Genomic DNA, 12,167 nt, shown 5'->3' on the forward strand with positions numbered 1-12,167 from the left:
TGCAAACAAGAACATGGATGGATAGAGCATAACCATATGCCCAAATCATCCTTACTGAACATACCCAAAAGAGGCATGGATCACCCTGTAGCAACAAGAATACATGGCATAAAAATAACATCAGGGAAATGACTTAGTGAAAATCTAAGTCCCTAAAATCAGCAACATCATGAGAGCTACTTTGCATGCAGGTGCTAGTCACCACATTGATCACAAAAATACATGGCATACACCCCTGTAAAGATGGCATGGCATAGCCCAAAACACATGTAGAGCTCAAGCTCATATGTGGCACACAATAATCATGGCAGAAATGACAAATGCTCAAGATCTGTTAAGAAACAGGAAATAACATTTTATAGCACTCTTGCAACAGCAATTTGGGCATATAGATGGACTCAAACAAGCATGGTGCAATGGAACAAAATGAAGAGGACATCCTAACGAACATTTTGATATATGGCACGCTCAAAGCGGAGCTACGGTGATAGAGATATGGCATGCTGAACAGGGGCTCAGAATGTAAAATAAAAAGACTTAGAGATATTCGAAGTCAACCCTAGGTTTGGATCTGGATCTGGGGACTCGGGCACGGTCTTCGGGGTTGAACGGAGAAGGTCGTCGGTGTTCGGATCCGGCCGACGAGGTGGTGAGGAGGAGCCAGGCGGCGAAGTGGGCGTCGCCGGAGCTCCTGTAGCGTGCGGAGGGCGGCGCCGGACGCGGTAGCTCGGCAGCGGCGGGTGCGCTTGCCGGTGGCGGGGTGGCGCGGCGGCCGGCGAGGAGGAGGTGCGGTGGCGCGGCGATCCACGGCGGCGAGGCGAAGGCGCGGGCGGCGGGGAAGAAGCAGGAGCAGGCGGCGAAGCGGATGGGCTCGGCGGGCCCACCTCGGGCTCGCGGGCTGGCGACGGTGGCGGCAACACGTGTTAGGCCCCGATTGCTGCTGTCGCACGGTGGCGGACGCGTCCGCCGGACGCCGACGTGTCCGGCGGCGTGGGAGGAGCGGGGCTAGGGATTGGACCCGGGATTTTTGGGGAGATGCACATATTTATAGGTAGAGGGAGCTAGGAGAGTCCAAATGAGGTGCGGTTTTCGGCCACACGATCGTGATCGAATGGCCGAGAGGATGGAGGGGGTTTGGATGGGTTTTGGGCCACTTTGGAAGGGTGTTGGGCTGCAACACACACGAGGCCTTTATGGTTACCCGGTTAACTGTTGGAGTATCAAACGAACTCCAAATGGCACGAAACTTGACAGGCGGTCTACTGGTAGTGTACCAAGGCCGCTTGGCAAATCTCAGTCCATTTCAAGAAAGTTTAACACCCGCACACGAAAAGAGACAAAAGGGGGCACCAGAGGACATAGGAGTGTCGGATCACAAAACGGACAACGGGGAAAATGCTTGGATGCATGGGACAAACACGTATGCAAATGCGATGCACATGATGACATGATATGAAAAGCATGACATGAACAAAATGCACAACGAAGACAAAACCCAACCACAAGGTAATATCATAACTTAGAGCCGAAAATGGCAAGAGTTGGAATACAAATATGGCAAATTACATCTGGGGTGTTACAACACTCCATCACTACGAATGGATCTCGTCCCGAGATCTAGGACTGGAAAAACTCCAGATATTCGGAACGGAGGTGGTCCTCGCGTTCCCAGGTGGCCTCTCGGTTGGAATGGTGTGACCACTTCACTTTCAGTAATTTGATAGAGTTGTTGTGAGTCTTGCGCTCGGTTTCTTCAAGAATAGCAACGGGATGCTCATGATAAGACATGTCTTCTTCGAGATCAATCTCTTCGAAGTTGATGGTGCGGTCAGGAGTCTTGAAACACTTGCGAAGCTATGACACGTGAAACACGTCGTGCACATTTGCAAAGTTGGACGGAAGCTCAAGTTGATAGGCGAGATTGCCTCTTTTGCCAATGATCTTGAAAGGACCCACGTATCTAGGGGCAAGCTTCCCTTTGATACTGAAGCGACGAGTACCTTTCATTGGAGAGACATGGAGGTAGACATGGTCTCCGATCTTGAAAGCCAAGTCACGATGCTTGCTATCATAGTAACTCTTCTGGTGCGATTGTGCGGCTTTGAGATTTTCACGAATGATTTTGCACATTTCTTCAGCCTCTGTGATCAAGTCATTGTCAAGAAGTTGGCGTTCACCAGTCCCTGACCAGTTAAGAGGAGTACGGCACTTTCTGCCATATAGAATCTCGAATGGGGCCTTGCCCGAACTCGCTTGGAAGCTGTTGTTGTAGGAGAACTCGGCATATGGAAGAGAATCTTCCCACTTCATACCGAAAGAAATTACACAAGCCCTGAGCATATCTTCAAGAATTTGATTTACTCGCTCGACTTGTCCACTGGTTTGAGGATGAAAAGCTGTGCTGAAGCGAATGTTGGTGCCCATGGACTTCTAAAAGGAATCCCAGAACTCAGAGGTAAAGATGCTTCCACGATCTGAAGATATCAACTGTGGAATGCCGTGCAAGGAGACAATCCTAAAGGTATATAGCTCTGCCAATTGAGCTGCTGTAATAGATTCTTTGATAGGAAGAAAATGAGCCACTTTAGTGAGCTTGTCGATGACGACGAAGATAGCGTCATTGCCACGCTTGGACTTGGGAAATCCAGTCACAAAGTCCATCTCAATATGATCAAACTTCCATTCTAGAATGGCAAGAGGTTGGAGGAGACCAGCTGGCCATTGGTGTTCTGCTTTCACTCTTCTGCAGACATCACATTCATTCACGAACTGATCAATCTCGCGCTTCATTCGAGTCCATCAATACGACTGCTTGAGGTCATGGTACATCTTTGTACTTCCAGGATGAATAGATAGGAGTGAATTGTGAGCCTCGTTCATAATGACTTTACAAAGGTCACCTTTAGGAACCACAATTCGATCCTCGAAGAATAGAGTATCTTTCATCAAGGTGATATCACTTGTACTTGGGTTGGCTCTTGGCAATCCCATTCTTCACCTTCTTCACCATTGCATCAAGAAGTTGAGCCTCACAAATCTGATCTTCCAGAGTAGGAGAGACTTGGAGGTTGGCAAGGAATCTTTGAGGAACAACTTGGAGATTAAGTTTGCGGAAAGCTTCACAAAGAACCGGTTGGAAGGGCTTGAGAATCAAACTGTTGCAGTAAGCCTTCCTGCTCAAAGCGTCATCAATGACATTGGCCTTGCCTGGAGTATATTCAATACTCGGATTATACTCTTGAATCATTTCGACCCAACGAGTCTGCCTGAGGTTGAGATTGGGTTGCGTGAAGATGTACTTAAGACTCTTATGATCAATGAAGATGTCCGCTTTCCTTTCCAACAAGAGATGTCTCCATGTTGAAAGAGCATGAACAACTGCCACTAACTCGAGGTCATGAGTGGGGTAGTTCTTTTCGTTGGGCTTCAAATGGTGAGACGTATAGGCCACAACTTTCTTCTCTTGCATTAACACAGCACCGAGACCTTGCAGGGAAGCATCACAGAAAACTTCGAATGGTTTGGATTCATCAGGAGGAGTCAGAACTGGAGCTGTGACTAACTTCTCTTTGAGGGTGTTGAAAGCGATGTTAGATTCAGGCGTCCAGACATACTTCACATGCTTCTAGAGGAGGTTGGAAAGAGGCTTCATGATCTTAGAGAAATTCTCAACAAATCTTCAACAATAGCTTGCGAGCCCAAGGAAACTGCGGAGCTGCTTCACATTCTGAGGCGGTTCCCAATTGACAATTGCAGACACCTTCTCAGGATTAACAGCTATGCCCTTGGCGGAGATGATATGGCCAAGGTAGAGAACCTCATCGAGCCAAAACTCGCACTTTGAAAACTTCGCATAGAACTGATGTTCTCTGAGTTTGTCCAGCACCAATCTCAAATGCTTGGCATGATCCTCCTTGTTCTTGGAAAAGACCAAAATATCATTGAGATACACCAAGACGAAGTCATTTGTGTAAGGGTTGAAGATGAAGTTCATCATGCGAGAGAATGTTGGAGGAGCATTGACAAGGCCGAAAGACATGACAGTGTATTCATAGGAACCATAGCTTCTTCTGAATGATGTCTTGGGGATATCTTGTTCCCGAATGCGAATCTGATGATAGCCCATACAGAGGTCAAGCTTGGAGAATACTTGAGCACCTTTGAGTTGTTCGAAAAGCTCATTGATGTTGGGAAGTGGTTACTTGTTCTTTATGGTCTTCTTGTTCAATGGACGGTAGTCGACACAAAGTCAGTCCGTGCCATCTTTCTTCTTGAAAAAAAGAACACCACAACCCCATGGAGAAGAACTCGGTCGGATTAGACCCATATGCTCTTGTATATCGAGTTGTTTCTTCAGCTCCTTCAACTCTTCTGGTCCAAGTGTGTAAGGACGTTTGCAAACAGGTTCCGTGCCGGGCTCAAAATCAATGACGAATTCAACTGGCCGGTGAGGAGGCATTCCCGGAAGCTCTTCTGGAAAGACGTCTTGACATTCACAAACGACTGGAATCTGAGAGATGGCATTCAACTCGCCCTTCTCATTGAGAGAAAATAGTCGAATGGTATCATCATGAGCGGCAAAGACGATCACATCCTTAGACAAGCGTGCCAATTGAATCTTCCTGGCAGCACAATCAGGTTGAGCCTTGTGCTTAGAAAGCCAGTCCATTTCGAGAATAAGATCAATATCCGAATCACCAAGGACCATTGGAGAAGATAGAAACTTATAGTAACCCATCTTGATAGAAACATCTGGAACCATGTAGCTTGCATGCAAGCATTTACCCGGTGAGACAACTGCTAACGGACTAGGCAAATCTTGGAAAACCCACTCATGCTTAGATGCAAATGGTCTTGAGATGAAACAATGCGATGCACCAGCATCAAAAAGAACTTTTGCAGGAATATCATTAACAGGAAGGTTACCCATGATCACTTCTGAAGAGTCCTCTGTAACGCCCCGAGACCGACGCTCCAGATGCCTTCCAGGGTTTCCGAGATTCGTTGTGTGATTTTGTTTTGTTCGTGCATTCATCTCTGCATCATGTGCATTGCATCATGTCATCATGCCATCATATCATTAATTTTTTTTTAAAACTCAACTAAATAAATTGTATGGATCTTCGATCCATTTAAATCGAGGGAAGGGTGACTTCTCTTTATAACATACCCTCCCGATATTTAGGGAGCTATAATAAAATATTCCATTGTTTTGGAATCACCATAACACACTTGCAAATAATTCTCCATGCCTTTGTTATCTCACTTCTTGGTCTCCAACCTTGCCCATAAATTATTTCATCATTTTCCGGAGCTCCACCAAAAATCCGAACATTTTTGGACCTTCCCAACCCTCACTTCCTATTCAAATCATTTGAATTAATTCAAATGAATTTGAATTTAAATCTTTCGGTCATGCCCACTTCTATTTTTCCTGGATCGAGCTCATTTTTGTGAGTCCGGGAAAATTGTCTCCATGCGCAGATCCTTTTCCCTAACCCTCTCTTTCCTTTTCTTCTCTTTTATTGTTTTCTGCTAAGAAAATACAAGGGAGAGAGAGAAGAGGGCCGCTTCCCCGCAGCCCATTTGACCCAAGGCTAATCCGGCCCAAGGCCAAGGCCCAGCCGGCGCCCTACCGACCGAACCCTAGCCCCGCTAGCCCGACTCCCTCGTCCTCTCGATCTCTCTCGATCTCCTCCCTCACGCCGCCATCTTCCTCTCCTCGTTCCCCTCTGCTGCCACCCACGCACACCCATCGGCCGATCCCCTCTCCCTCTCCTCCCTCGCGCCGCCAGAGGAGGCCCTCTCCTCGATCTCCTCCTTCCCCTCATGTGTGCCTCCACCTCGCCCTTCCTTCTCCCCCGCGTCGCCATCGCCTCCCTCCGCCGTTCGCCTCCTGCAGCCCGAGCGCCTCGACTCAGCGCCGCCCCGCCATGGATGCCGCCCGAGCGCCTCCTCCGCAGCATCGTCACGCCCTGCCGTCCCCGTGCACTGGCGCCATGGCCAGCACCACTGCCTCCCCTTGCTCTGAAGCCCGCCGTCCACCTTCCCCGTGGCTGAGATCCACTCCGGCGCCCCCTGCCTCAACCTCCTCTCCGAGCAGGAGCCGCCTCCCCTGCTGCGTGCCAAGGCCCATGCCGACCACTTCGTACTTCGCCGCCCTGCTACCGCTGCAGTCCAGCCGCGCCTCTTCTTCGTGTCTGTGACCTTTTGTCGTCGTCCCCATCGACCCGTTGGACCCCGCTGCCTCCCGCATCTCCTCGTCGCACGCTGCGACCACCAGGAGCTCCGCCGCGCCTCGAGCCTCCTCTGCTCGAGCTCCACCTCCTACGCACCCCGATGGCACTGCTGCCATCTCTGCTGCTTTGTGCCATTGGCCATGCTCGCCTCAGGCCCCGGTGTAGCCTCCCCGTGTTCCTGCAGTCACCACTGACCTCCTGAAGATCAGGACCCGAGGCATGTGTGCTCCACTGCTAGTTTCGTGGACGATGAGTACCTCTACGATGACCCTGGATGTCTACGAGATGTGTATCACTACCGCCGGTGTGATTTTTGTCAAGTCCGACTACGACGTGCACGACTACATTCGATGTGGATTTCGTTAAGTACCCCTTCGGATATGCCAAGTTCGACTACATGATGCGTCAAGTACCTCTACCGTCGACCCCGTGGGCGTCAAGTTCCTCTCCGAACGTGTACCACGACTTCCACTACGTCGTGTACGACTACTTCCCACGACGACCCGTGAATGACTACCTCCTCTACGGCCCGTGAACGTCTACTTCCATCTACACCGCATCGAACTCGAACCGCCCCGAAACGCACGCTTCAAAGGTATAACCGCCGAGAACGACCGCCGTGGAACGAATGCTTTGTTGTATGAGATGCTTATGTTTGCACCGTGTCCGAATTGTCATTGCAAGTTCCTCCTCGTTTCCATGCCACAATCCCGTGGGAACCCGGTAGCCGGGAGCACCCCACCATCTTGCATGACTCGCTCACGCCCACTTCCTTTGCACCGGTATCTCCATGAGCTATCGGAACCGATATGTTGCCGTGGCATCATTTTCGGATATGTTGCCGTGGCACCATTTCCGTTTCACCGCCGTGGCACCTTTTTTTCGTTCCACCATGGTGACCAAATGCCTCGTATCATGCTTATGTCAACATTTTCATAAAATTGCATAAAACTTGTATATGTCATCCGCATCATGATAACAACATTTAAAATGTTTAAACTTGTTGTTGCATTAAATTGCTAAATGCATATGGGGATTTACCGGATTTGTTGTTTTTATATCCGGCCCCATTTAAATTGTTTAGATGGTATAGTTTATATTATGCTTCACCTCTTGCCATGTTTAACAACAGTTAATATTGTTGGGTAGCTTAAATGAGAGATAACTAAATAATTGATGTGGTGTTCCGTCAACATGCACCTCGTTGCATATTGAGCTCCACTTAACTTGTAGTATTGTTTGTTGCACTTTGCCATGCCATGCCTCATTAAACCGGACATGCATCATACTTGTTTGTGCATCATGACTTGTTTATGCTTGTGTGTTTACTATGTTGTTTGTTTCTTTCCGGGTTGCTTCTCTCGTTAGCTTCGGTTTCGTTCCGGAGTTGTGAGGATTCGTTCGACTACGTCCGTTTGTCTTCTTCTTGGACTCGTTCTTCTTCCTTGCGGGATTTCAGGCAAGATGATCATACCCTCGAAATCACTACTATCTTTGCTATGCTAGTTTGCTCGCTCTTGCTATGCCAATGCTACGATGCCTACCATTTGCTTGTCAGCCTCCCAAATTGCCATGTCAAACCTCTAACCCACCATGTCCTAGCAAACCGTTGATTGGCTATGTTACCGCTTGCTCAGCCCCTCTTATAGCGTTGTTAGTTGCAGGTGAAGATTGAAGTTTGTTCCTTGTTGGAACATGGAGATGTTGTTCCTTGTTGGAACATGTTTACTGGTTGGGATATCACAATATATCTTACTTAATTAATGCATCTATATACTTGGTAAAGGGTGGAAGGCTCGGCCTTATGCCTGGTGTTTTGTTCCACTCTTGCCGCCCTAGTTTCCGTCATATCGGTGTTATGTTCCCGGATTTGGCGTCCCTTACGCGGTTGGGCTATAATGGGAACCGCTTGACAGTTCGCCTTAAGTAAAGCTCTTCCAGCAATGCCCAACATTGGTTTTACCATTCGCCACCTAGCCTTTTCTTTCCCTTGGGTCGGCCAGCCCGAGGGTCATCTTTATTTTAACCCCCCCGGGCCAGTGCTCCTCTGAGTGTTGGTCCGAACTGAGCTGCCTGCGGGGCCACCTCGGGGAAACTTGAGGGTTGGTTTTACTCGTAGCTAGTCTCATCTGAGTGTGCCCTGAGAAAGAGATATGTGCAGCTCCTATCGGGATTTGTCGGCACATTCGGGCGGTGTTGCTGGTTTAGTTTTACCCTGTCGAAATGTCTTGTTGTACCGGGATACCGAGTCTGATCGGAGTGTCTCGGGTGGAGGTCTATTCCTTCGTTGACCGTGAGAGCTTGTGATGGGCTAAGTTGGGACACCCCTGCAGGGTATTATCTTTCGAAAGCCGTGCCCGCGGTTATGGGCAGATGGGAATTTGTTAACGTCCGGTTGTAGAAAACCCGAAGTTGACCTTAATTAAAATACATCAACCGTGTGTGTAACCGTGATGGTCTCTTTCCGGCGGAGTCCGGGAAGTGAACACGGTGTTGGAGTTATGCTTGACGTAGGTTGCTATAGGATCACTTCTTGATCATACTTTTATCGACCGTGCTTTGCCCTCTCTTCTCGCTCTCTTTTGCGATTGTAGCCACCATATATGCTAGTCGCTTGCTGCAGCTCCACCTCATTACTCCATCCTTCCTATGAGCTTAAATAGTCTTGATCTCGCGGGTGCGAGATTGCTGAGTCCCCGTGGCTCACAGATACTTCCAAAACCAGTTTGCAGGTGCCTATGTTACCGTGCAGATGACGCAACCAAGCTCAAGGAGGAGCTCGATGAAGATCTTGCCCTTTGTGTTGTTTCGTTCTAGTTGATCAGTAGTGGAGCCCAGTTGGAGTCGATCGGGGACCTTTGTCGCATTTGGGGTTCTTCTTTTATTTTGGTTCCGTAGTCGGACCTTGATTGTATCTAGATGATGTAATGCTTTATTCATGTAATTGTGTGAAGTGGCGGTTGTAAGCCAACTACGTATCTCTTTCCCTTATGTATTACATGGGTTGTGTGAAGATTACCTCACTTGCGACATTGCTTTCAATGCGGTTATGCCTCTAAGTCGTGCTTCGACACGTGGGAGATATAGCCGCATCGAGGGCGTTACAAGTTGGTATCAGAGCCTTCCCCGACCTTAGGAGCCCAATTGCTTGATCGTTTTTAGCAGCCGAGTTGTGTCTAGAAAAATGTTTTGAGTCATTTAGGAATTATATATCGGAGAGTTAGGAATTCTTTTTACTCCCCAGTCTCTTCATCGCTCTGGTAAGGCATCCTGACGTACAGTTTTGACTCTTCTCTTCTCAAATTTCACTAAATTTTTTAGGATCACGCGGGTATCTTGGAATCGTTCCGATGGTTTTATGACGAGAACATTGTCTTGGTGCCTCCTGTCAGGGGTTTTGTGGAAGTGTCCCGGGGAGTTGAGCTCTGAGGTGTTGTCATCATAATTTTATCGTTGCAGTTCTGGAATACCTGAGTTTAGTACGCCGACATCGAAAATCTCTTTTATGCAGTTGTTGGTGAGATAACCCCGATAACCCAGTACTGAGGTGAGTACGGGAGTATTGCCATGACTCGTATAACGGATGCTTTTCGAAGGTTGAGGTAGATGATTTCCGAAGGTTTCTTGGTTATGTGTTGAAGGATGGATACAGCTGGATGTAGGATTTGTTAGTTTTGGGTGAGATATTATGCTTCCCCTGTATCCCCAACACCTGATTGCATAACCAGAAAATTTCGGGAGTTTCATAGGTGGGAATTCAAGTAGCTCTTAGGATATCTTTTCTACGGATGTATGATATGAAATTGGGGTTCGACGTCTAGTGGTCCGCCTATTCACGGTCGATTTTATAGTGGTCTCGTTGTGTCTTAAAGAGTCCTTGGCTATGCCGACTCGGGGACGCTTCGTATGTCATGTGCACTGCCGTGTACATGATGGTGCTGTACGATCGAGCCCGTGTAGGCCCCACCACGAAAACTTCGAACGAAATCTCTATCATATGTTTGTTCTAGCTTATTTTGCAAGTCAATCCTTTGTTTTGTTTTGAGTTGTGGTATTCGAGTTGCTTCGAAGTCAAATGTTGATTCCATACCTTTTCCAAATGGTGTTCTCATATTCCTATGTGAATACTAATCCTTCTTGATCATCGAGTCTGTCTTGTCAATCCTTTTTTTTAACCGGTGTGTCTCTCCTCAAGTGGATCCGTTCACGTCAACATTTGCAAGATCATTTATCACTTCTTCTCAACGCTGTTTGTTTCATCCGTCTCCAAGTTGCCTTTGTTTTTCCCACCCTCCCTCCCTTTTGTTTTTCTTCAAGGACTAAGATTTCTTCTTCAAGTATCCATTTTATTGATGGGAAGTTTCTCCATTCTTTTCCGTCAATGTTCTTATTCGGTGATTCTCATGAAGATTCTAATGGAGCTTCAAGTTCGTCACTCTTCACTCGTTTTTTTCTTCTCCGGTGGTTTAAATTCAAGCGTTATTGATCATATCTTTCTCCTCGTTTCAAATACATTCTCATACCGGTGCACCTCATAATAATTCACTTCCCGCTATTCAATTGTTCCGGAGTGCTCAAGATATCTCGAAGATTCGTGTTTCCACTCTACTTTCATTCAAGTTCTTTCGAGGATGTTCCCTCATTCAAGCCATTTAACTCAACTGGTGCAGCCTCTCTTTTAAATCGTTCAACGTTGTTTTCTTATGAGTGGGCCCTAACCCACAGGTCTTTTCCCAGGATCTTACCTGACTCTTCTATTTTCTCAGAGCTATCCTAAATTCTTCTCCAAGTTTGACGTAAGAATGAGTTATCATTAGTCAAATGCTTTTCTCCAAGATCTTTCAAATTCTTTTCATAGTTGGCTCAACCTCTTCGTTTTGATTCTTCCGGTGTGCCTCAATAATTCTTGGTGGTGTTTCTCGTTGTCATTCTCATCATTTGAAGACCGAAGAAGAGTTTCTCTTTAATCTTGCTCTATTCTCTTCAAGATTCATGGTGCTAGCTTGTTGCCATCCTCTCATAATTGTTTTGATCGTGAGAATTCTTTTCATCCATCCGGAGTTATTCAAGAGTCTTCTCAGTTTGTCATCCGGAGTCCATCAATTCAGATTTATTCATTCTTAGTTTGCAGTTATCATTCTCCGATCTTACCGGTGCCTTGTTCAAGTGATCTTTAATCGGCTCGTGCTCTCTTCGTTCTCATGTATCTAAATACCCTAAAGTATCTTCATTCATTTTGCAATTCTTCCCGGTGATTTGTGCATTTGCTATGTTCAATTTCAATTCTTACGGTGGTTCGTTCAAGAGTTCTCTTTCTTTGTTATCATATCAATTCAGTCGTTCTTTCCAAATTCTACCGGTGGTTCGTTGAAGACCTTCTCAAGTTTACGCCATATCTCTCTTAATCCTTTCTACAAGAATAAGTAGTATGCCAAATCCGTTGATTGTCATCCATTTAATTGGTGAAGGATAAGCATAACATAATTCTTATTCTTATTCATCCAAGTGATTAATTCTTTATTCCGAAGGCCCTTAAAATTCTCGGTTTCATTTGTTTCATCTTCTCTTTTTCCCGGAGTTCCAAGCTCTAATTATCACGGAGATCCATCTAAATCATCGCAAGGCTTCACCTTGTGTTTTCAACTTCTCTTTCTTTTTTATCATCCTTTTATTACCGGAGTTCTTCATGGAGGCTCTACATGATGGTTCATCAAGGATTTATATTTCTTCTTGAAGTGTTCATCGAGATTCTTTTCTAAGAAACTCAAGCATTCTTCATCTTGCTATCCGGAGTGCAATTTCTTTCTACCGTATCTTTGGAGGTGGTATTATGTCCTTCTTGATAATTCCCCTTCGTTGCTTCGTGATTCACAAGTTTTCAAGAGTGACATATTTAAATCCATCTTTTTCTCTTTGTTCAAGAGATCT

Source organism: Triticum aestivum, chromosome 2A, assembly GCF_018294505.1.
Source record: "Triticum aestivum cultivar Chinese Spring chromosome 2A, IWGSC CS RefSeq v2.1, whole genome shotgun sequence".
Lineage (NCBI taxonomy): Eukaryota > Viridiplantae > Streptophyta > Magnoliopsida > Poales > Poaceae > Triticum > Triticum aestivum.